The following is a 25,135-nucleotide window of genomic DNA, read 5'->3' as shown; positions in this document are numbered from 1 at the left end:
CTCAAATAGGACATGCCATGATGGTGCAACATCCAAACTTCCTAACAGATAGCCAAGTCTTGGCGGAGGCAGCAATAGGAAGGAATCCGGCAAGGTACCCAGGGCACTGGACAACTAGACCAAGTTTGCATCAGTTCGTCTCATACGCGCAAGGCATTGATACTAGAGTATTCATGATAGAGAGAGAGAGAGAGAGAGAGAGAGAGAGAGAGAGAGAGAGAGAGAGAGAGAGAGAGAGAGAGAGAGAGAGAGAGAGAGCAACATGATAGATCATAAGCAAGCTCAAGATGCTTTAGCTTATCATCTCTCGAATTTAGAAACATGTATGTACACTTGCTTAGGTTTAAAGCATGATGCTTTTAGTTGCCCTGTTAAAGCTGTTCTCAGCTCTCTGAATGTGCAATCTTGCACATTGATGTTAGTGACTTGTCTATGAAGTTGAATAAAGTTTTTATTTCCAAAAAAATAGAGAGTAGCAACTACTGGAATCACTATGACAGAGAGACCAAATCCTTGAAGAGGGTATTGATTCGACTCAATAGATGGATGATCTAAGGAGAGGGGTTCCCACATGGGAGAGGAACATGCCTAGTTCTATCTCATGTCTCGTCTATCCAAGATTTGAGCCATTAGGGGTACATGTAGTACTAGGGGCGAAGGGATGGTTGTCTAGCGACGCCGGTCTAGGAGCCGGTTCTTAATGAAATGCCACAAAATGGTGGCCCATCGCACGAGTTGGTCGTGACCAGTCGTTTTTGGCATCAGCTTCGGTGTACTGGGCACTGGATCGGTTGGGGCAGCGAGGCTGTTGGAGGATGGTTTGGTGCCTGGACCGGTCGACCGGGTCCTGGACCGACTACTTCTTTGGCTGGGCCGGTTGACTGGCGTTGGCACCGGTTCTTCTTCTGTCTTCTCATTCATGCTTCTTTGATATCGTTTTAAGTCCTCGATCCTCCATGGCATCATCCCTCCCCTCTGTGCTTGTCGATGCATCCCTATATTGACATATGACGGAGTATGAAGTAGCATACCATTCAAGAGAGACAAGTGTACGCACGCATAAAGGAGAATATTCACCTTTGATTGATATGTCGGCGCGCGTATTGTTTGTTGGAGATATGCCCGAGAGGCAATAATAAAGTTGTTATTATAATACCCACATGGGCCAGCTGGCCATCCCCCAAGGGATGAGATCGAATTCCTAAAAGGGGGAGGGGTCCACTTGGGGCGGAAAGTTGTCCCCCCATGCGCTGAACCTATGTGGAGGAGGGGTTAAGGCAGCTCCCAGCAGAACCTTCCCTTATATAAAGAGGGGAGGGATAGGGGTATTGACCGACCCTTCCCTTAACCATAGTCGCCACCTCTCCTACTCCCTCTCTGCTCTTGCGCCGGCTTGGTGAAGCCCTGCATGAATTCTCCTCCACCACCATGTCGTCGTGTGCTGGGATTCCCAGAGGATCTACTTCATCCGTTGCTTTGGTAGAATGGGGAGAGGACATCGTCATCAACACAATATGTGTTCCCGAGTACGGAGGTGCTTCCCGATTGCAGCGCCAAAAGGATCGTCCACGCGATCTTGAGATTGACAAGAGAACGACTACACCATCCACGAGATTAGATCTTGTTAACGCTTTTAGTTTTCGAGGGTAAGACTCTAGATATATCTATTTGCTTCCATAAAATAAATTAGATATTGCTTTTTTTTTGTTCTTGCAGTAATTTTTTTTGTTTTCTATGCTATGAACCCATCATTGTTGTTGACACACATGAAGTTGTGATCAATATAGGTTCGGGCTACATCATCTCCCCTACCCCCCGCTCGCTTTTGGAAGAGTCGTGTCACTCATCATCAACATGTACATGTGGGATATATGCTCTTCACACAACAAAGACGAAGCAACATAGTTTGGTGCATGATAGAGGAGCACATCATCAATGACATGTCTGGTTTTGTTCACAACACTGTTAGCACAACACAAATATATAAAGGGTAATGCTAATATAAGGTCAATGTGAAGGAACTTCGTTTGATCATCTTCCAACTATGCAAACACAAAAACTCTAGAATGTGAGAAGACTATGTTGTCCATCTCATGTAGAAATTCACTTTCATTTATGCACTCAAAACATCGGAAAGAGAATTGTTTTCAACATTCTTGATGCAATAAAAGGAGAATTTGGCAAAAACATAAGAGGAAGAATGTCCAAAATGTCATAAACATATGTGTAAATAAAAATTGGAAAGATCAAGTTTTCATCGTATCTGTTTCAACACATAACACATCTATCAAAAGTTTCGTCGAACCATCATTGGCACAATCGTGCTTTCCAAAGAATCAAATGAAAGTGCAATTATTCAACTTGTTTGAGGCAACATCAATGATTGGAAATTTATAACACTCATGACAAGTCATATCTAATATAGCATTATGATTGCAAACAAAGCATAGGAAAGCGAAATTGTTCAACACGTTTGTTGCAATACACAAAGAATCAACAATCTAGTTTATGGGAACATGATTGTCACAAATGGCACAAAAATCATCAAAATGACTGAAAACAAACCAAAGAACAGAGAAAGTATTCTACATGTTTGATGCAAATCATATGGAAGGTATTAGAGTTGGGTCCAATGTTGAACTCACATGAACGACGCTCTGAAGATCTTGTTTTTTCTCAACTCGTGCTCAATCGATGTTGGGAAGTAAAAATTTTGGACCTACAAACATATTATAGAACAAGCACAACGTGTATGCATGGTATATGACCATATAATCCATCATGATGCGCCACTTCATTTTCACATCACCATTAGCATTAAGCAGGGTATTATAATATGCATGGTGAATATGTGAGGCATACTTTGGAACATAATTATCATGGGCAAACACAAGATCTCTATTATGTGAGAAAACTATGGGGGTGATCCCATTAACAAGCATATTGAAATTATTGAAATCCAAGCATTGGAAAGAAGAAGTGTTCAACATTTTGGTTGCATTAATGGGAGAACATTGAAACATTTAGAGCAAAAAAAATCAAAGTTTTATCATTGTTGTCGACAAACCTATGGTAAGAGTAATTGTTCAACATGTTTGAGTCGACAACGGTAGAGAAATTAAAATTCTCATAGGATGGCATGGTCATACTATCACAAGCATCTAGTCGCACATGTTTAACAATAGTGGTGTCACAAGTATCACATGGGGAACTGAAAGAAGCATATGAAATGGCAATATGATCATCAATGTCATGCAAGAACTGACCAATACATATGTCCACTAGTAGGAGCATGGCATCATGAACACCTATATTGTTACCTTTGTAGTACGTCCATCTCATGTGATGTAGGTGTTATGGTGGTGGGAGGCTACATTTGGTCGACATGCTCATCTTCATGTACCCATAGGGTGGGATAATCTTCATCCACCATGTACATATTCTCCATGATCGGCGTCTCGTCATCCATGGAACCTAGCACAACATAAAAGAACACACTAGAGTTAAAGCTTAAGTTGATAGAATGCCAAATGGCCTCCATGGACCTATCAACTACCTCTCTCATTTCACTCGGTGTATCACTCGTGCCATCCAGATGGAAGCACTCAATCTACCATATGGTGGTGCAGTCACTCAAATCACTCCCACTCTCACTCAAGTGGCCTAAGTCGCTCTCATACTCACATAGCACTGGACCATCTCGTCATTCAAACATATAGGTGTAGGTTTGATATTTTCATCTTCGTGCGCCTTAGTGGTTGAATGAAAACTCCCGTGATCAACCTTCTCAACTCCATCTCCTCCAAATTTTACATCAAGTTGAGGAGCCATATTGGCGAATTTGGCATATAACTTAGCAAAGTAGAGCTTCATGGCACATGGTGTTGTGCATTCCCATGTCATGTGATCATTGGCCCTGCAAGTGTCACATAGGAGATTGGGACATTCCGGTGGATGGTTAATTGCACTTGTAGCATCAGAGACCATAGGTAGGCATATGACCACATAGGGGGCGTTGTGGTTGTGGCACAATGAGTGGAAGACACCATATGTGCTTGAATAATGCATCGCCTTTGTTGTTCTTGGGCGCCTCATGTTGTGGATGTCAACTTCTTGAATCATCACCATTTCTTGAGGAGTGTTGTCAATGATCCCTAGAGGATTGTGTCGATGACAACCATGAGAGGATGTGTTTTAATGATGATCCTCGGTATGCCTAGATGAGTGCTCATGTGCCATGGCACTTTTCCTTGTGGCGCCTTGTCGATGTAGATGAAGAGTGTTGATAATGATCACTTTGACGAAGAACTTGATGATCCATATGATGCACTTGCCGGTGATGCTCATGTGCAATGGCACTCCAGTGCTGGCGTCGACTTGAGCAGTGATGCTCATGTACAATGGCACTCTAGTGGTGGTGTCGACTTGCGTTTGATGGACCTTGTGGCATCCCATCATTTAGGACCAAACGAGTGGTTAGATTTATGATATTGTGCATTTTCAAACATGAATTTGAAATTGTGGGGAAAATTTTCACGCTTAAAATAAAACTTAAAAGGATCAAAATATCTATTGGCTGGTGACTAGGTTTAGGTGATCAGTTGAATGCTATAGATTTTGAACATGATCTTTGTTGATGTTATGATTTTAGGGGGGATAATCTGAGTTCAAATTTAAACTTGAACTTGAATGATTCATAAAATAATTGAATTTGGATTTGAAAATGAAATAAAACACAAGATAATTAAGTTACAAATGAAGATATTATACAATAAGGAAAATAACTCTTGATTGATATTAACAAAATAATACAATGTCTTTACAAAATAATAAATAAAAGAATATTACAAATATAATTACGAGTTTAGAGGAAGAAAATTAAAAGACTAAGCAAAGTTTTGATCATCATCTTCTTCTCAAACTTGAAACCTGCACGTACAACACAAACAAACAAACAAACAAACAAACAAGTGGAAATGTCAAATGGAAGGGGTCAAAAATAAAGCATTAACACTTGAGATATTTTCTCAGCCAAGCACATCCACTAGGGGAGATGTACCAAGGTTGAAACTTACACCAAGCAAGCATGCAACATGGTCACAAATTTGCATGTCATTGTTGTCGACCAAAGAAAACAACAAAGCAACATACAAAACAAGCTTTACTTGCATCAGGCAGCTGCTTAGCACAGCCATACCCAAACCCATTGACCAATCCACCATTTAGTGAAGAAAACACTACAAGAAAAGTTCTGATCCTCAACATCAAAATTTCGTCACGTATGGCCCGTTTTTCGTCGCCTATGGGCCAACCCGACGATATGGGTTCTGTGGTCCATACTGCGTCAGGTAAAGTCCTACGACGGATTTTTCGGTGCGTCGCGTTTGGGAGCCCTTTGGCCATGGAAAATCGGACCATTGCAGAAGAGTTTTCGGGAGGCCGTTGACTACTGACGTCATGCAAACTGACACGTGGTAGACGCCATTAACTGGCAGTTAACGCCGTTAACCGGCTGAAACCCCGTGGTAGATGGTAGGCCCACACAAGGCATGCTAAGCCTTAAGCAGGCCGGCCCATTTAGTTTGTGGGTCGGGCCAGCTAACTTAGTTTGACATGTCAACTATGTAACTGGGCTTGTCTATTAGGTACATGGGCTGGGCCTAACCTCTAAGGTTGACTGGTCCAAACTTAAATGGGTCGGCCCACGTGCTTAGTGGGTCAGCCTAGTTATCGGGCCGGGCCAACCCGATAAGCATGTGGGTCGGGCCGAATGTCGTTGTTTGACCGGTCAACAGGATAAACTAGCTGACCCAATAAGCACGTGGGTCCCACTTTCCTGTTATCGGGCCGGCCCAGTTAGTCAGTGGGGTCCACCTTAAAGCAAGTGGGCTGGCCCAATAAGTAAGTGGGGCAGCCCGTTTAGTTGATGGATATTTTTTGTTGACATATAACATACATTACACGTGATTCAGATAGATTCATTACATGTTGATTACACCGATCCACCCATCTTGGCCCTAATTTGGGCATATTTGGTTGTACTGAAACTACATGCAAAAAAAGCAGCCATTGAGAAATATAACTCATATGAGCAGGAAGTATAGGGCTAGGGCTTCCATGAGCTCTTTGAACATGGCAAATCAAGGCTACTGTATCTCTTGTCTACAAATTCCACTTCTTAATTTTTTTGAGGGACAAATTTCACTGCTTAACGGTTACGAGTACATTAAAACATCACCACGAAAAAGAGAGTCCATTTAGAACAAATTGGTAGAACCTAGAATCAATCTACAAATATGTCCTCCGTCCATGATTACAATGCAACATCGTTTTTAGTGCAATATTTTGACCAATTATTTAGTCAAGCAAATGTATGTTATATGTCAACAAAAAATATACCCAATGGAAGTTCGTTGAAATTAAAATGTGCATCCGTTGATATATTTTTGAATGACATGTAACTAATATTTTGTTGAGCCAATTATTAGTCAACATATGCCTCAAATACAAAGTGGGCTTGTATTCTAGGATGGCCTTGAACCACATCCCCAATAGGCCTAAATATTTTACCTCCAGGCGGCCTCTTTTTTTGTTGGAGCAACCGGCAGGAGCACTACCTTTTCATTAAGCAAGGGGGAAAACCATCCAAACTGTACAAGAGAGGGCATATTTAGTTTAAGGTGGAAATATGCCCCAGAAAACCACCAAAAGGAACCAAAAATAAAAGCAGATGGGGGAACAAACTAGTCAGGTTAACGTTCGGCCGGGATGGCCGGCCCGAAGCCGTTGATGGCATGATACCTCTGAAGGACGTCTTCCCTCGTGATATCCGCAACCTCTAGGTAGCCGTCTTCCCTCCTTTCCTCTTTTAGCATCAGAAGAACTGCCAATGGGCCTTTTTTGCTCGTGCACTTTCGGCCCCTTTCAAAATTAAACAGGGTGATCCTATGATTCGCCAAAAAAACACGAAGATTCCACATATAAGTTGTTGTATTTCTTTTGTATTCTTTGGTCGACATCATTAAAAACTGCGCATGTAAAAAATGTGAGAAACCATTGGCAGAGAGACGGATTAAAAAAAGGCAAGTATCCTGCAATATCAGGGGTAAAATATAATCGAGATATAATATCACACCTTTCTTGTAGTTAAAACCTAGTAGCCAGAAATTACGGGTGAACAAAATCCAAGAAATGAAAGGTTTATCTCTTAGAGAGGCTGACATGTGGGATTCATGAGCCAACAGCGTCCTCATCGTTTTAAAGGCAGCAGATCCAAAGAAAAAGGCAAGTAGCTAGAAATTAGGGGTTAAAAATAAATCTAAGTCAGGAAAGGTTTATCGTTCAGAGAGGCTGACATGTGTGACCCATGGGCCAGCAGTGTCTTTAACGTTTCAAAGGCGAGAGGGATAGAAAAAAAGGTAAGTAGCCAGAAATTAGTGTCAAAAATAAATCCAAGTAAGTAAACTTATTGTTCTTAGAGGCTGACATGTGGGACGCATGAGGCAGCAGCGTCCTCTATGTTTCAAAGGAGGCATGATATCGAAAGAAAAAGACAAATAGCCAGAAATTAGGGGTAAAAAATAAATTTAAGAAAGGAAAGGTTTATCGTTCAGAGAGGCTAAGATGTGGGACCCATGGGCCATCAGCGTCCTCTTACTTTAAAGGCGGCAGGGGATCGAAAAAAGACAAATAGCTAGTAATTAGGGTCAAAACTAAAAACTTGTATTGTTCATAGAGACTGACATGTGGGACCCACGAGCCAGCAGCCTCTCAACGTTTCAGAGGCGGCATGAGATCGAAAGAAAAAGGCAAATAGCCAGAAATTAGGGGTCAAAAATAAATCCAACAAAGGAAAGGTTTATTGTTCATAGAGGCTAACATGTGGGACCCATGACCAGCAGCGTCCTCAACGTTTTAAAGGCGGCAGGAGATCGAAAGAAAAAATAAGCCAAAAATCAGTTGGTAAAAAATCCAATAAAAGAAACATTTATTAATCTGAGAGGATGACATACGGGACCCATGCGGTAGCAGCATCCTCAACATTTCCAAGGCGGCACGGGATCCAAAAAAAGGTAAGGTTCTTAGAGGCTGACATGTGGGACCCATGAGCCAACAGCGTCCACATCGTTTCAAAGGCGACATGGGATCAATAGAAAAAGTAAGTAGACAGAAATTAGGGGTAAAAAATAACTCCAAGAAAGGAAAGGTTTATTGTTCACAGAGGACGACAAGTGGGACCCATGAGTTTGCAGCGTTCTCAACGTTTCAAAGGCGGCATGTGATTGATGACCCACAAGTATAGGGGATCGTAAAAGTCTTCGAGGGAAGTAAAACCCAATTTATTGATTCGACACAAGGGGAGACAAAGAATACTTGTAAGCCTTAACAGCGGAGTTGTCAATTCAGCTGCACCTGGAAACAGACTTGCTCGCAAGAGTTTATCAGTAGCAACAGTTTTATAGCAGTAGGAGTAGTGAAATAACAGCAGCAGTGAAATAACGACAGCAGTAGTGATTATAGTAAGCAGCAGGATTAAAATACTGTAGGCACAGGGATGGATGAACGGGCGTTGCATGGATGAGAGAATTCATATAACAATCATGGTAGGGCATTTGCAGGTAATAATAAAACGGTATCCAAGTACTAATCAATCCATAGGCATGCGTTCCGTATATAGCCATACGTGCTCACAATGAGAAACTTGCACAACATCTTTTGTCCTACCAGCCGGTGGCAGCCGGGCCTCTAGGGAAACTACTGGAAATTAAGGTACTCCTTTTAATAGAGTACCGGAGCAAAGCATTAACACTCCGTGAACACATGTGATCCTCACATCACCGCCTTCCCCTCCGGTTGTCCCAATTTCTGTCACTTTGGGGCCTCGGGTTCCGGACAGCAACGTGTGTATACAACTTGCAGGTAAGATCATAAAACAATGCATATCATGATGAAACAATAACATGTTCAGATCTGAGATCATGGCACTCGGGCCCTAGTGACAAGCATTAAGCATAACAAGTTGCAACAATATCATAAAAGTAACTTCTACAGATACTAGGCACCATGCCCTAACAATCCCTACCATCCCCTTCAGCCTACAGCGGGGGAATTACTCACACATGGATGGGGCAAACATGGTTGGTCGATGGAGAGGCGTCGGTGCTGATGGCGGCGATGATCCCCTCCAATTCCCCGTCCCGGCGGAGTTCCAGAACGGAGTTTCTGGTCCCGAGACGGAGTTTCGCGACGGTGGCGGCGTATTGGATGGTTTCTGGCGACTTCGACTTTCTGTCTCCCGTTTTTAGATCGAAACCCTTAAGTAGTCCAAAGGGGGGCGTCAGAGGCTGGCCGAGGCGGCCACACACTAGGGCGGCGCGTCGCCCCTCCAGGCCGCGCCGGCCTAGTGTCTGGGGGGCCTGGGCCTTCCCCAGGCCTGCCCTTCTGGCTCCGTGATTCTTCTGGAAAAATAAGCCCTTTGACATAAATTCCAAGGATTTTCCTGAAAGTTCAATTTCTGCACAAAAACGAGACACCAGAGCAATTCTGCTGAAAACATCGTTAGTCCGTGTTAGTTGTATCCAAAATACACAAATTAGAGGCAAAACAATAGCAAAAGTGTTCGGGAAAGTAGATACGTTTTGGACGTATCAGTGATCAAAAGAAAAAGAAAAAAGCAAGAAATTAGGGGTCAAAAATAACTCCAAGAACGGAAACTTTTATTGTACATTGAGGCAGCGACTGCATAGAGGATGACATATGGGTCCCATTTTGCAGGAGCGGTCTCACCGTTTCCAAGGGTGACAAAAATCAGAGGGTGAAGAAAACTCAGAGGTTGAAAAAATCATAGGGTGAAGAAAAATTCAAGAAAAGAAACTTTTATTGTACATAGAGGATGACATGCGGGTCCCATGAGCCAGCAGGTTACTCAACGTTTCAGAGGCGGCATGAGATCGAAAGAAAAAAGGCAAGTGACTAAATATCAGGAGCAAAAAATAATCCAAGAAAAGAAACTTTATTGTACATAGAGGATAACATGCGGGTCCCATTTTGCAGCAGCGGTCTCAATATTTCAAAGGCGGCATGAGATCGAAAGAAAAAGGCAAGTGACCAAATATCAGGAGCCAAAAATAATCCAAGAAAAGAAACTTTTATTGTACATAGAGGATGACATGCGGGTCGCATGAGCCAGTAGCTTACTCAATGTTTCAGATGCGGCATGAGATCGAAAGAAAAAGGAAAGTGAACAAATATCAGGAGCAAAAAATAATCCAAGAAAATAAACTTTATTTTACATAGAGTATGACATGCGGGTCCCATTTTGATGCAGCGGTCTCAACGTTTCCAAGGAGGCACGGGATCAAAAGAAAAATGAACTGACAAAATATCAGGAGCCAAAAATAACTCCAAGAAAAGAAACTTTACTGTACATAGAGGATGACATGCGGGTCCCATTTTGCAGCAGCGGTCTCAACGTTTCCATGGCGGCACGAGATCAAAAGAAAAATAAAGTAGCTAGAAATTAGGGGTCAAAAATAACTGCAAGAAAGCAAACTTTTATTCTACATAGATGATGACTTGCAGGACCCACGAGCCAGCAGCTTCCTCAACGTTTCAGAGACGGCATGAGATCGAAAGAAAAAGGCAAGTGACCCAATATCAGGTTTCAAAAATAATCTAAGAAAAATATATTATATTGTACATAGAGGATGACATGCGGGTCCCGTGAGCCAGCAGATGATACGTCTCCAACGTATCTATAATTTCTGATGTTCCATGCTAGTTTTATGACAATACCTACATGTTTTATTCACACTTTATATCATTTTTATGCATTTTCCGGAACTAACCTATTAACAAGATGCCGAAGTGCCAGTTCCTGTTTTCTGCTGTTTTTGGTTCCAGAAATCTTACACAGGAAATATTCTCGGAATTGGACGAAACAAAAGCCATACTTCCTATTTTCCACGGAAGGTTCCAGAGAGCCAGAGAGGGGCCAGAGGGGAGCCAAGGGGGCCCCACCCCACATGGCGGCGCGGCCAAGGGGGGGCGCCCCCTATGGTGTGGGCCCCTCGGGACCCCTCCGAGGCCGCCCTTCCGCCTATAAAGTCTTCCAGTCGCGAAAACCCTAAAACATCCAGCCATATTCCACGAAGAGTTCCGTAGCCACCGCCATCGCGAAGCCAAGTTCGGGGGACAGAAGTCTCTGTTCCGGCACGCCGCCGGGACGGGGAATTTCCCCCGGAATCCATCTCCATCGACACCACCGCCATCTTCATCGCTGTTGCTGTCTCCCATGATGAGGAGGGAGTAGTTCTCCCCCGAGGCTGAGGGCTCTACCGGTAGCTATGTGGTTCATCTCTCTCTCCCATGGTGTGATCTTTATGTGATCATGAGCTTTGTATCACTATTAATCTATGTGCTACTCTAGTGATGTTATTAAAGTAGTCTATTCCCCCTCCATGATGTAAAGGTGACAGTGTGTGCATCATGTAGTACTTGGCGTAGGTTATGACTGTAATCTCTTGTAGATTATGAAGTTAACTATTACTATGATAGTATTGATGTGATCTATTCCCCCTTTCATAGCTATTGGTGACAGTGTGTATGCTATGTTAGTACTCGGTCTAAATTGCAACGGTCTATTATGCACTCTAGAGGTTACTTTAATATGAACTCCGGATGTTGTGGAGCTTGTTTACTCCGGCATGAGGGAGCTCTTGTAGCCCTACACAATGAATGGTGTTTATTATCCAACAAGAATGTGTTTGAAAGTAGCACAAATGAGGAGAAGTTATTATGTGATCATTGTTGAGAGTGTCCACTAGTGAAAGTATGATCCCTAGGCCTTGTTTCTAAGCATTGAAACACCGTTTCCAACAAGTTCTGCTACATGTTTGCTTACTGCCCTCTTTATTTCAGATTGCAATTGTTACTTATAATCATCCATATTACTTGTATTTCACTATCTCTTCGCCGAACTAGTGCACCTATACATCTGACAAGTGTAGTAGGTGTGTTGGGGACACAAGAGACTTCTTGTATCTTAATTGCAGGGTTGCTTGAGAGGAATATCTTTGACCTCTACCTCCCTGAGTTCGATAAACCTTGGGTGATCCACTTAAGGGAAACTTGCTGCTGTTCTACAAACCTCTGCTCTTGGAGGCCCAACACTGTCTACAGGAATAGAAGCGTGCGTAGACATCAAGCTATTTTCTGGCGCCGTTGCCGGGGAGGTAAGGTAAAGGGTATTCACATCCTCCGACTACTAAGCAATTTCCTAGCACTGTTGCCGGCGTGTGAGTGCTCGAAGCTATCTCCTTTTGATTCTGTAATTTTATCTTTTTGTCTCTTGTTTTTATTTTCACTAGTTAGGCTTAATGGAAAACAACAAAAAAATTAGAGAACTTTATGAACTTTATATTGAATTAGGACATAATGTGTTTGAAGAGAGAATTAAAAAACCCATGGAACTTTGTTTGCAAAATAGTTGTAGCAATGTTATTAGCATGAACTCTTTGAACACTATTATTGCTAATGCTATGGAAGAATTTAAGCTTGGGGAAGCTGGTTTTGAGGAGCATGATATTTTAGTCCCCCAAGCATGGAGGAGAAAATTTACTTTGATGATACTTTACCTCCTATATATGATAATTACAATGATGACTATCATATTTTCAGTCCACCTACTATTGAGGAGAAAATTAATTATGATTACAATATGCCTCCTATATATGATGATTATGGTGATGAGAATAATAATGATAGCTATCTTACTGAATTTGCTCCCACTACAATTAATAGTAATGACTATGCTTATGTGGAGAGTAATAATTTTATGCATGTAGCTCATGATAAGAATGTTTCATGTGATAGTTATATTGTTGAGTTTGTTCATGATGCTACTAAAAGTTATTATGAGAGAGGGAAACATGGTTATATGCATCTTAATAATATTAAGTTTCCTCTCTATATGCTGAAAACTTTGAAGTTACTCGTGTTTTATCTTCCTATGCTTGTCACTTTGTTCTTCATGAATTTATTTGTGTACAAGATTCCTATGCATAGGAAGTGGGTTAGGCTTAAATGTGTTTTGAATTTGCTTCTTGATGTTCTCTTTTGCTTCAACTCTTATTTCTTGCGAAAGCATCATTAAAAGTACTGAGCCCATCTTAATGGCTATAAAGAAAGCACTTCTTGAGAGATAACCCATGTTTTTATTTTGCTACTGTTTTGTTGTGTCTTGTAAGTTGTTACTACTGTAGCAACCTCTACTTATCATGTTTATTTCGTTTTTGTGCCAAGTGAAGTCTCTAATAGAAAGTTGATGCTAGATTTGGATTTCTGCGCAGAAACAGATTTCTTATCTATCACGAATTCGCGTTTTTCTCTCTGTATAAGAATCAAAAAAATCAGCGAAAATTCATGCGTGATCCCCAGATATGTACGCAACTTTCATTAGTTTTGAGTTTTTCCATCTGAGCAAGTTAAGTGCCTCAAAAAAATTCGTCTTTACGGACAGTTCTGTTTTGACAGATTCTGCCTTTTATTTCGCATTGCCTCTTTTACTATGTTTGATTGGATTTCTTTGCTCCATTAAATTTCAGTAGCCTTGAGTAATGTCCAGAAGTGTTGGTAATAATTGTGTCCTTGCTGAACATGTGTTTTTATTATGCACTAACCCTCTAATGAGATTGCTTTAAGTTTGGTGTGGAGGAAGTTTTCAAGGATCAAGAGAGGAGGATGATATGATGTGATCAAGAAGAGTGAAAAGTCTAAGCTTAGGGATGCCCCCGTGGTCCATCCCTGCATATTTCAAGAAGACTCAAGCGCCGAAGCTTGGGGATGCCCAAGGCATCCCCATCTTCATCAACTTATCAAGTCACCTCTGGTGAAACTTAATTTTATTCCGTCAAATCTTATGTTCTTTACTGGAGCGTCTGTGTGCTTTTATTTTCGTTTTGTTATTTTCATTCTCTGAATAAATCGGATCATATCATGGTTGTGTGGGAGAGAGACACGCTCCGCTTTTTCATATGAACACTAGTGTTCTTCGATTTTACTTTTAATGTTCAATGCCGAAAGTTGATCGCTTCGCTTATTGCTATTTGGTTGGAAACAGAAAATGCTTCATATGGTAATTGGTATATTGTCTTGAATAATTTGATACTTGGCAATTGTTTTGAGCTCTCATAGATCATGTTTAAGCTCTTGCATCATGTAGTTTAAATCTATTAGTGGATAACTACCGTAGAGCTTGTCGAAATTTGGTTTGCATGATTGGTCTCTCTAAGGTCTAGATGTTTTCTGGTAAAAGTGTTTGAACAACAAGGAAGACAGTGTAGAGTCTTATAATGCTTGCAATATGTTCTTGTGTAAGTTTCGCTGTACCAGTTTATACTTGTGTTTGCTTCAAACAACCTTGCTAGCCAAAGCCTTGTACTGAGAGGAAATGCTTCTCGTGCATCCAAAAACCTTGAGCCAAAACCTATGTCATTTGTGTCCACCATAACTACCGTGGTATTTTTCTGCCATTCCAAAGTAAATTGCTTGCGTGCTACCTTTAAAATTTCATTCCTTGTCTTTGCAATACATAGCTCATGGGAAAGTAGCCTAAAAACTATTGTGGTAATGAATATGTTGCTATGTATCTTAGTTCTAGTTGCTTGTTGAGCGGTAACCATGTTTTCTGGGGACGCCATCAACCTGTCACACCTTTGTTGAATATCATGTGAGTTGCTATGCATGTTTGTCTTGTCTGAAGTAAGGGAGATTTGCCATGAGTTGAATGGTTTGAGTATGCATGTTGTTAGAGAAGAACATTGGACCGCCAACCAAAGCCATGCATCATGGTGGAAGTTTCAGCTTGGACATTAATCCTCAGAATCTCTTATGAGAATATTATTTGTTGTTGAATGCTTAAAGCATTAAAAAGAGGAGTCCATTATCTGTTTTTATGTTGTCCCGGTATGGATGTCCTCAAGTTGAGATCTATCAAAATCAATAAATCAAATGTGATTTATCTCCTTGGACCTTTGTACAGGTGGCATAGAGGTACCCCTTTGTGACACTTGGTTGAAACATATGTAATGCAATGATAATCCATGGAAATCCGAGCTAATTAGGACAAGGTGCGGGCACTATTAGTATTCGATGCATGAGGCTTGCAACTTATAGGAAGTTTTATGCATAACTGATAACCCACAAGTATAGGGGATCGCAACAGTCTTCGAGGGAAGTATTACCCAATTTATTGATTCGACACAAGGGGAGGTAAAGAATACTTATAAGCCTTAACAACTGAGTTGTCAATTCAGCTGCACCTGGAAAAGCACTAGTAACAGGGGTGATGTGAAAGCAGCAGTAATATGAGAGCAGTAGTAACAGTAACACAGCAGCAGTAGTAGTAATATGAGAGCAATGGCACCAGAAAATAGTTGATACTACTTCCAATGACATATAGAACGAGTATATGATGATGATAGATGGACCGGGGTTCCCAGCTATCTACACTAGTGGTAACTCTCCAATAACAAGTGTTGGGTGAACAAATTACAGTTGGGCAATTGATAGGATTGAAATAGCATTAAGACAGAATATCAAGATTATTAATCATGTAGGCATGTTTTCCATATATAGTCATACGTGCTCGCAATGAGAAACTTGTACAACATCTTTTGTCCAACCAGCCGATGGCAGCCGGGCCTCTAGGGAAACTACTGGCAATTAAGGTACTCCTTTTAATAGAGTACCGGAGCAAAGCATTAACACTCCGTGAAAACATGTGATCCTCATACCTACGCCTTCCCCTCCGGTTGTCCCAATTTCTGTCACTTTGGGGCCTCGGGTTCCGGACATAGACATGTGCAAACAACTTGTAGATACAATCTAAGCAATAAGTATAGAGCTTAAATCTAAGATCATGCCACTCGGGCCCTAGTGACAAGCATTAAGCATAACAAGATTGCAGCAACAATAACTTCACAAACTTTATAGATAGACTAATCATAATGTAACAATCCATCGGATCCCAACAAACACAACACCGATTACATCAGATGAATCTCAATCATGTAAGGCAGCTCATGAGATCATTGTATTGAAGTACATGGGGGAGAGAATACCAACTAGCTACAGCTAGAACCCGTAGTCCATGGGGGAACTACTCACGGAGCATGATGGAGGCGGTGGCGTTGATGGAGATGGCTTCCGGGGGCACTTCCCCGTCCCGGCAGGGTGCCGGAACAGAGACTTTTGTCCCCCGAATTGGAGTTTCGCGATGGCGGCGGCGCCCCTGGAGTCTTTCTGGAGTTTCGTCAATTGGTACTGCGTATTTAGGTCGAAAGGGCTTAAATAGGCGAAGAGGCGGCGCAGGAGGGCTGACAGGGTGGCCTCCCACTAGGCCGGCGCGGCCATGGTGTGGCCCGCGCGGCCCACATGTGTGGTGGCCCCTGGCTCTCCTCCGACTCCCCTTCGGTGTTCTGGATGTTTCCGGGAAAAATAGGATGTTTGGCGTTGATTTCGTCCAATTCCGAGAATATTGCCCGAACAGCCTTTCTGGAACCAAAAACAGCAGAAAACAGGAACTGGCACTGTGGCATCTTGTTAATAGGTTAGTTCCGGAAAACGCATGAAATCATCATAAAGTGCAAGCAAAACATGTAAGTATTGTCATAAAACAAGCATGGAACGTCAGAAATTATGGATACGTTGGAGACGTATCAGCATCCCCAAGCTTAGTTCCTACTCGTCCTCGAGTAGGTAAACGATAAAAAGAATAATTTCTGTAGTGACATGCTACTTACATAACCTTGATCATACTATTACAAAGCATATGAAATGAATGAACTGACTCAAGGCAATGATCTATAGTTGCTAACAAATAGATAACATATAGCAAAACTTTTCATGAAGAGTACTTTCAAGACAAGCATCAAAAGCCTTGCACAAGAGTTAACTCATAAAGCAATAGATTCAAAGTAAAGGCATCGAAGCAACACAAAGGAAGATATAAGTTTCAGCAGTTGCTTTCAAATTTCAACATGCATATCTCATGGATAATTGTCAACACAAAGTAATATGATGAATGCAAATAAGCAAGTATGTAAGAATCAATGCACAGTTGACACAAGTGTTTGCTTCTAAGATGGAAGGAAGTAGGTAAACTGACTCAACATAAAGTAAAAGAGTGGCCCTTCAAAGAGGGAAGCATCGATTGCTATATTTGTGCTAGAGCTTTGGTTTTGAAAACATAAAGAGAGCATAAAAGTAAAGTTTTGAGAGGTGCTTGTTGTTGTCAACGAATGGTAGTGGGCACTCTAACCCCATCGCCAGACAAACCTTCAAAGAGCGGCTCCCATGAATTATTTTTATTTTTGGGTGGCACTCCTTCCAACCTTTCTTTCACAAACCATGGCTAACCGAATCCTCGGGTGCCTGCCAACAATCTCATACCATGAAGGAGCACTACAACACAACAGAGTTTTGGTAACACAGTCATGTAACACATAGTAAAATATGTTACATGCAAAATTATAGTAACAGATAATTTTTGTGCCAACGACAGACAGTAACACAAACTATATAAGACCCAAAATTGTGTTACAGAGGTATGGACACAGTAACATACAAATATGTGTGGTGGGTAATGTGATACAAGTACATGGACATGGTAACACATATATATGTGTGAGTGGTAGTGTGCTACAAACTTTAGTGCGAGTAACAAATATTCATGTGTTGATCCATAGTGCTACAAGCTCTATTATAGGGTTGATCCCGAGTTTTTAGGGGGCCGGGGCGAAACTAGAACCGGGAGACACTGAATTATGTGCATCATAATTGTCTTGGATATATGTATTTATATAATTTTACATAAATCATGTGAACCGGGAGAGACCTTTGGTGTTGTCATCTTAATTTGCACATTAGGAGGAGAGACTTCAACTCATTCTAAATAGGGTTTTAAACTAGAAGTTCTCTTTCTTATATTCATCTCAATTTAAAGAAAAAAATATTTTGTACTTTATCTTAATTCCATGCAATTCAGATCATTTTCCTCTACATATCATGAGTTTCGGGCAAACCGCATCGCTCTGTCTTCATGTTGCCGTTTGATCCTCAAACCTCCTCTAAAAAGGGATCTTGATATAATTTCTTTATTTTTTAGTGGTGGCTATTCTACTTGTTTGACCTATAGATCTAAGGTTTTTCACAAAAATAATAAATCATATTCCTCTATTAATATGGTTTTTTTGGTCGATAGGAAAAGTCAGTAGAGGGAAAATTTTGATCATTCCCGCTAACATACAATTTTCCCTCCGTTGACACCTTCTATATATTGATCCTCTAATTAGTCTCTTCTCGATATCAATCTTCCCTAGAAAAACTCATCTACACGTAACTGGGTCGCCCGGCGGCTGCCACCATCGCGCTGCCCCCCACACCGGCAACCACCACTGCGCCCCCTTCCCACCGTGGCGTCGCCCCCACAGCCACCACCACCGTGCCGCCTCCCCACACCAGCAACCACCACTGCGCCCCCCTTCCCAGTCGGGCCGGGAACTCCATTCCCCTCCTCCTTTGCACCTGGCGGCTCGATCTGTTCCGGTACATAACCAAGGGCCGGCCACCTCGTAGCAACTAGCACGTTCGGCTCATTATTGCCGTCAATTGCAGACATTTGTTGAGCACCCCGCATCTCATCTGAGTACAGGCGTTTGTTCATGCCCCTGCACCACGAGGTAATTCTCCAGACCCTGAGTGGTTTCTCTATTTGATGTTTGTGGTTGATTTGTAACTATGTTTGGTAATTGTAAGGTCGATCACCTACAATAGCGCTTGCCCCTCTGTTACAGGTTACCCCATCAGCAGCAATCTGGATCCACGACTAGGAGCTCCTCTGCTGGTTCGCTCCTCACGGAAACGGTAGATTAATCTGGTCGTGTTACAAGGGAAGTTTGTTTCATCCTCCTAAATCAGCTGTTAAGTTCCTTGAGAAAAGTTTGGCCCGGTAGAATAAACATTTTGTGCCAATTTAGTTGGATAGTTTGATCAGTCAAAACAATAAAAAAAATAAGTTAGAAGTAAATGGCCGATCTGATGCCTCTGTAGTCCTTCAGTAACCATCCACTATACTGTATGATATTAACTCTGCAATCTATACATTGGAATATATCATGCATTCACTTGTTTCTTTTTTTGTAGGATTGTTCCGTTCTGTTATCCAAATTACACATGGCACGCCCACAACCTGTTCTGATTTATTTCCCTGTCCGAGACTACGAACTTTTACTAGGTTGATTCTCCTTTCCCTTTTCCTTATTTATCTGCTATGAATTCGTGTCTATTGGCAGTTTGAATTGTTGCTGGATGTTTGATGAGTGAAAATATATGCTCTTATCCATCTGGAGAAACTTTTCTGTACTTTTATCTGAATTTCATCTGAAATTCGTGGACACTTAGATGATTGAAGTGTTGTTGCTAAGATAGATATGAAATACACGCACAAACAAGAGAGAAATACTCTCGGGATGTACGTAAGGAGCTTAAGCAAACTTTCTGTTTCTCACTTGTTTTGTTACTTGGTACGTTTAGAGAAGACTACTACATATTCTTTTATAGCACCAGCGACTAGTTGCAGTCCTGCATACTAGCCTGAACACTCTGCCGACCTGTAGCAGCTTATCACCTGATGCATGTTATCTTGACTTGCTGCTACTTGTTCACACACACTAGTTTCTTAGTAGTACATGCACGTACTATTAGAATGTGCATGAGTTGTACCCAACAGGTTTGCTTAATCTAACAAGAGGGGTCCTTGAAATCTGCTGATTGCAGCGATGGCCTCACTATACCTGGGAGCATGGAGGTGTCGGAGAAACCCGCATCCCTTATGCTAGTTGGAATCGCAGTTCTTTGGGAGTACCTAGGTTTAGTCTAATTGAGTTGTACCTAATAGATAATTTCATGTTGAACTATATAGTCTATTACGGAACCAAACATTTATATCGTTCGGAAGCTAGAAGAAACTAGATTTAATATAAATACATTTTCCATTGTACAATTGGTAGTAAGCATTCCAACATTAGCGCCGTGAGCTAAAGGTGTACGTTTCTGCTAAATTTGGAGAGTTGCACAGTTTGAGAAGAGATACATTTGCCATTATGCAGTTTGAGTATGCATTGTTTCAGTTATTATTGCATCTTTTGTAGGTGGGGGAAACTAGAGATCAGACAGCTGAATCGTTTGTAAGACTAGGCCAGCAGAGGACTAAAAAATAATGCTCCTCAAAAAGAAGGCGCACTTCTTCAGTCATGGTAAAGCTATCCTGGGTTGCCATTAAAACAGAGCTCATTTTTCTGATGATAACTAGTGATTATCACCCTTAATCCCACACTGAATAGTGATGTTTCATTTATTCAAGATTCATGATTGGATAAAGAATATTGATGCAGAGGCATTGAGAAATATTTCAGGAACTTGTAGCATTGTTGATCCGCACAATATCTACTGTCAAGTTATTTTCTTTTTGGATCTTAGTACATGGCATCACCAAACCGAACTTACAGAATGCAGTGGCTGATGCATTCAAAATATAAAGTTAGGAACCTCTATATATGCCCCAAATCTGTGTTGTGCAATAGTTGAAAACATGTCGTAGTCTAGTAGATATTCTGGATTTCGCATGCATCTAAAACATGGTGTGTTCACGTTGAGCTAGCTGATTCTTAGATTGTATGTTTGTGTATCCCTGCAAATAAGGGGGGTTGTATTGAGTTAGGTGCCAAATTTTCACTGGTGCTTGTGCACAAAGATGAATCTATTATGGCTAATGAGGAGTTTGTAAGACAAGTATCCGGCTGCAAGACAAATAGTGATGCTTTTACCGAAGGATTATTAATTGCTTGGCCTTAAGCTTCTATAAGTCAAATATTTATCCATTTTATGGAGTCATATTGCACATATTTCATCATATAACTATAAAGTCCATTTTATCTTTTACAGGTTGGAAAGAAGGATGATTCAGTTGTAGTTGGATACTTCAGAGCCCTCCAGGAGCAAATAAAGTTTGACGATTTTGACATAGCAATAATTGAAGTTTTACATTGAGAGATTGAAAAATGAAATAGTATTTATATATTTTTTATTTCGTTGAATTGATGCAAATGCTATGGTGTAATATATGTCACAAATGTGTTATCTGTTGTTAAAACGGTATCAATGTAATGGTGCTGCACAAATAATATTGGTATTTATTTATTGTAATGCATTTGTATCCTACACTCTTTTGTATTTGTAATAAATATCTTGATATATTTAATTTGTGGATCTATTGTGCTTCTATCTCTTTGTTATTTTAGTGGTGTTGAGCATCATTATAATTAAATAATAGGTTCAGTGATTTTATTAAATAAATATATTTCACAAATTGGTACCTAAAATTGCATTTAATACTAATAATAAAATACACTAATTATGTGGCGGTACTAGTGTTACTAATGGTGTTACTATAGTTGTAAACTATGTTACTAGGATAGTTGACAATAAATTATAGTGTTACAATGTGTGGATAGTGTGTTACTAATTGCGTCGAGAAGCTAAAAAGGTGTTACTAATTCTGTTACAAGAGTTACAAAATTATGTTACAACAAGTATTTTACATGTACGAAAGTATGTTACTACCGGTGTTACTATAGCTACAAAATAGTGTTACCGATGCAGTTAGTAACACCTAATGTGCGTGTTACTAGATTCTATATTGTAACACATATTTTAGCATATGGTAACAATTAATATGTGTGGCTATGCACACCACTTAGTAACACGGCCTAATGGAACACATATCAAAATGTGTTACTGTTTGTCCTAGTAACACTGTTTTGGACATGTAGTAACACAAGACTGTGTTACCAAAGGTATGTCCTGTTGTAGTGGAGTGCCTTTTTATTTTAGTTTTATTATGATGACACTCCTCCCCACCTTTGCTTTCTCAAGCCATGGCTAACCGAATCCTTCGGGTGTCGTCCAACAATCACATACCATGGAGGAGTGTCTATTTTTGTTAATTAATTTGGGACTGGGAATCCCATTGCCAGCTCTTTTTGCAAAATTATTGGATAAGCGGATGAAGCCACTAGTCCATTGGTGAAAGTTGCCCAACAAGATTGAAAGATAAACACCACATACTTCCTCATGAGCTATAAAACATTGACACAAATCAGAGGTGATAAATTTTGAATTGTTTAAAGGTAGCACTCAAGCAATTTACTTTGGAATGGCAGGAAATACCACATAGTAGGTAGATATGGTGGACACAAATGGCATAGTGGTTGGCTCAAGGATTTTGGATGCATGAGAAGTATTCCCTCTCGATACAAGGCTTAGGCTAGCAAGGTTATTTGAAGCAAACACAATTATGAACCGGTACAGCAAAACTTACATAAGAACATATTGCAAGCATTATAATACTCTACACTGTCTTCCTTGTTGCTCAAACACTTTTACCAGAAAATATCTAGACCTTAAGAGAGACCAATCATGCAAACCAATTTTAACAAGCTCTACGGTAGTTCTCCACTAATAGGTTTAAACTACATGAAAAAACTTAATCATGATCTACTTGAGAGCTCAAAACAATTGCCAAGTGTCAAATTATCCAAGACATTAGGAGGCATTTTCTATTTCCAACCAAATACCAATAAGTATTGTAGCTTCCAACTTTTATCATTGAACATTAAAAGTAAAACGAAGAACAAGTGTTCATACGAAAAAGCGGAGCGTGTCTCTCTCCCACACAAGGATTGCTAGGATCCGAATTTATTCAAACACAAACAAAAATAAAACACACAGACGCTCCAAGTAAAGCACATATGATGTGACCGAATAAAAATAGTTTCAATAGAAGAAACCTGATAAGTTGATGAAGAAGGGGATGCCTTGGGCATCCCCAAGATTAGACGCTTGAGTCTTCTTGAAATATGCAGGGATGAACCACGGGGGCATCCCCAAGCTTAGGCTTTTCACTCTTCTTGATCATATATCATCCTCCTCTCTTGACCCTTGAAAACTTCCTTCACACCAAACTTCTCATAAACTTCATTAGAGGGGTTAGTACTCAAAAAACTTGAATCCACCTTGGTCCTGTAGTGACACATTGCAAGAACTCAATAAAACATTAGCTACAGCTCTCCACGTCTAGAAAGCCTCACATAAAGTCCACAAGAGACAATGCAAAAAACAGAGACAGAATCTGCCAAAACAGAACAGCCAGTAAACACGAATTTTAAAATAGTACTTCCGTTGCTCAAATCAGAAAACTCAAACTAATGAAAGTTGCGTACATATCTGAGGATCACGCACGTAAATTGGCAGATTTTTCTGAGTTTCCTACAGAGAAATATGCCCAGATTCGTGACAGATAGAAATCTGTTTCTGCGCAGAAATCCAAATCTAGTATCAACCTTCTATTAGAGACTTCACTTGGCACAACATTGCAATAAAATAAAGATAAGGAGAGGTTGCTACAGTAGTAACAACTTCCAAGACACAACAAAACAGTAGCAAAATAAACACATGGGTTATCTCCCAAGAAGTGCTTTCTTTATAGGCATTAAGATGGGCTCAGCAATTTTAATGATGCTCACATGGAAAATAGAAATTGAAGCAAAAGAGAGCATCAAGAAGCAAATTCAAAACACATTTAAGTCTAATCCACTTCCTATGAAAAGGAATCTTGCACACAAATAAATTCATGAAGAACAAAGTGACAAGCGTAGCAAGATAAAACAAGAGTAACTTCACAGTTCTCAACATAAAGAGGGGAAACTTAACATTATTAAGATGCATATAACCATGTTTCCCTCTCTCATAATAATTTTCAGTAGCTTCATGAACAAACTCAACAATATAACTATCACATACAGCATGTTTCTCATGATCCATAAACATATAATTTTTATCAAGCTCAAAAATAGCAGGATTAAAACTTTCAAACCCACTTTTATGAATAATATAACAAGATGATTGATCAATATCAAGAGATATGGGACTCATAGATAAAGTCAAGAACTCTCCAATCCCTTTTTCATTAGTAGTACAATTAATATTATCAAGTAACATAGGACCATCATCTAGAGATTTATCATAAACATTTGCCAAGCAAAACTCTTTAGTACCATGCATTTCAACATCAGACACAAACAAAGCATTATCATAAGATTTATCAAAGTAGCATGGATTATCATAGATAACAGTAGCATAATTATTCTCACAAGTTTTACTCATAGGGAATATTTCAAGAGAATCCACAGGAACATAACATTCAACCTCCTTCGGTAAGCATGGAGGACAATCAAATAGTGTAAGAGATAAAGAGTTACTCTCATTAGAAGGTTGGCATGGGTAGCTAATCCATTCTTCCTCCTTTTGTTCATCACTCTCCTCTTCTTTTTCATCCAATGAGCTTTCAGGTTCATCAATTTCCTCCTCTTTTTCATCCAATGAGCTTTCAGGTTCATAAATTTCTTCTTCCACTGGTTCCTGCAAATTGTGAGTGCATTCTTGTGCATTAATGAGTCTCTCTTTATAATCAATGATATAAGGATTATCACTGTAGCTTTCTATGCAAAAATTAAGGATAGAAGAGACATAATCTTTAAGGTCCTTACAAACAGCACAAGTTTCATAATTTTTAGACATGAATGATTCTATCTCAGAGGCTCCCATAAATATGACAAATTGTTCTACCTCTTCGAACCCAAAATGAATATAGCTATTCCAATTATAGTTCTTAATTAAAATTTCCTCACTAAAGCCACATTGAAATTTAAGATGTTTAGTATCCTCTTTAGAGCAACAGTTTATATCATGGCGTTTAAGCAAGATTTTAGCAATTGTATTTAATTTTTCTATCACAGCACTCATAACTTTTCCCTTTCTCGATTCTCTATAATTATTATATAATTCTATAAGCTCCAAATAGGTTGTAGGTTCTCCCATAATAGCAGTTTTTAATTTTTAGGTTTTTCAAATTTTTATGGATTTTCGGGTATGTAGGGAAAATAAAACAAGACAAAAATAAACTAGACAAAAGTAAACTAAGCAAAATAAAACTAGACAGAAATAATCTAAGCACAAA

Source organism: Lolium perenne, chromosome 5 (genome assembly GCF_019359855.2).
Source record: "Lolium perenne isolate Kyuss_39 chromosome 5, Kyuss_2.0, whole genome shotgun sequence".
NCBI lineage: Eukaryota > Viridiplantae > Streptophyta > Magnoliopsida > Poales > Poaceae > Lolium > Lolium perenne.
The sequence above is the reverse complement of the archived record's forward strand: the minus strand, read 5'-3'. Positions refer to the sequence as shown.